Below are 2,343 nucleotides of genomic sequence, written 5' to 3'. Positions count from 1 at the left end.
ATCATTTTTTAATTAGTTATTAGGTTAGTCATGATTAGACTATTTTATAATTAAATTAATTTTTAAAATAGATAATTATGTAATTTTTTAAAGTATTTTTTAAAGTATTATTAATTTATCTCTATAATGGCTTTTGGCTTTTGGTTTTTGGCTTTTCACTCCTCTCCTATTCTTTCGTTCTCGTCATGCCTTCTAAAGAGCAGCACCTCATTGATTGTAATTAAATTATAAGTTAACTAAATAATTAAAAAAATTGATAAGTAGTGAAGAGAAAAAATCAATTTCTAATCTTTTAATAAGAAAAAATTGATAAATAGAGAAGAGAAAAAATTTAGCTAAGGGTGATAGCAACGACGGACGAAGACGCGATGACACAGAACAAGAGAGCATGACACAGTGTTGGAGACGCACCGGAACTGTGGAGTTTGGCCGTTTGAGACTTTAGGAGAGGCCGACTGGGGAGAAAGAGTTACTGACATTGAGAGAGAACGAGAAAGAAGAATTTAGGATTAGGGCCACCGTTAAAGTGATTTGAAAAATTAAAAAAAAAATCAATTTCTAATATTTTAATAAATTATATATTTATCTCTTTTAAAAATTTAATTACAATATAATTTAACTATGGTTAAAATAGTAACTTAAATTAAAAATAGTCAATGAGTAATATTCAAATGGCATAGTCTCCTCATACTCAATTAAGAGGTTGCGGGTTCGAGTCTCCTATCTTTGGTTAAAAAAAAATAAAATAAAATAAAAAATAAAAAAATTTAAATTAAAAATAAATATCTAAAAAAAAGTTACCTTGTGGATAGAATTGTCATTTGAGATTATCTCATGTGTTGTTGGATTTTAGACAAAAATATTATTGGGTCATTATACAAAATAAAATCAAAACTCCTCAAATATAAGGTCCAATAATTTTTTTGGTTAGATTGTAAAATCAAGTTTATTTCTTTAATAATTTGTTCCTTAATTTATTTGTATTTCTCTAAAAAAAATAACCGTAAAAAACATTATGATACCCTAAAAATTTTATTAAGAGAACAAAATTAGTATTTTTTTTTACGAGATATATTTATAAGCTTTATTTTTTATATTTGTTTAAAAAATTGTTGGATTGTGGGAGTGTTCGTTTTTTTTTTAAAATTATACAAAAAAATAATAATGAATTAATATAAATATATTAACATTTGTAAAATACATGTTATAAACAAGACTAAAATTCAAACTAAACAATCACAAATTTTTTTTTTTAAATCTAGGTTCAAATAATGAAATCTCTTTTTCTTTGTAAATTAATTATTCAATAAATTTTTGTGATTTGATTGCATAATTGATTCTGTATAAAATTTACAGTAAATTTTTTTTAATGAAATTAACCATTCCATACAAGACTAAAACTTCACTAAATAAAGGGTTATGCTATATGTACATTAAAATTAGTCACTAAATATTATGTACATATTTTTAAGTTTTTGAAATCTTAATAACTCACTACTTCTAACTTATAATTACAGTATAAGATTTTGTGTAGTAAGATATTACAGAATTTTTATTAAAATTTGAATTTTCACCTTCCAATAATCAAATAGAATATGAAACCATACTTGCTGACTTGAGGCTAACCAAAAAAATCGAGACCACAAAGTTAGTCGTTTTTAGTGACTCTCAAGTAATAACCTCTCAAGTTAATGGAACTTATCAAGTTAAGGACTCCAATATGAAGAAGTACTTAAAAAAAACACTGGAACACTTAGCTCAATTTTAGGAAGCAGAGGTCCGACATATAACTCGGGAATCCAATACCCGAACCGATGTCCATTTGAAATTGGCTAGCACTAAACCAAGGGACAACAACAGGAGCTTGATCCAGGAAACTCTCTACACACTATCAATGGTCAAGGAGGTCGATAAGTCAAACACATTAACTATCTCCAATCTAAACTAAACTTGGGTTGGATGAACCCTTTTATTGAATATCTTAAATTCGATATCATCCTTAAAGAAGAAAGTGAAGCAAGAAAACTCATAAGTAGGGAGACACAAAATTACACATTGGTCCACAACGTTCTCTATAGAAGAGGGATATCTATACATTTACTAAAGTGTGTCCCCACCAGTGACGGACCCAGAAAATTTTAGGAGTGTGGACAAAAATATATACACTAAAATAAATTTTGTTGAACATTATTAATTATATAAAGATATAAAAATTAAAAAAAGTTAATGAACACTTTAATTTTTATAAAAAATATTTTTTTTATTTCTAAAACTTGAATTTAAAACATTTTAATTAAATTATAGAAAACTTGTTATCATAATTAATTTTTTATACACATTTAA

At 25.8% G+C, this 2,343-nt stretch overlaps 1 protein-coding gene across 1 annotated transcript in view; it reads left to right on the top strand.

Annotated features, from left to right (window-relative positions):
* The window catches only part of LOC107610129 (receptor-like protein 12), a 61,322-nt gene that overhangs the window by 9,719 nt on the left and 49,260 nt on the right, over positions 1-2,343 (top strand). The gene's annotated exons all lie outside the window — the stretch shown is intronic.

This window comes from Arachis ipaensis, chromosome B07, assembly GCF_000816755.2.
Source record: "Arachis ipaensis cultivar K30076 chromosome B07, Araip1.1, whole genome shotgun sequence".
In the NCBI taxonomy this organism is placed as follows: Eukaryota; Viridiplantae; Streptophyta; class Magnoliopsida; order Fabales; family Fabaceae; genus Arachis; species Arachis ipaensis.
Note: the sequence above shows the minus strand (reverse complement) of the source record. Positions and strands in the feature narration are given on the sequence as shown.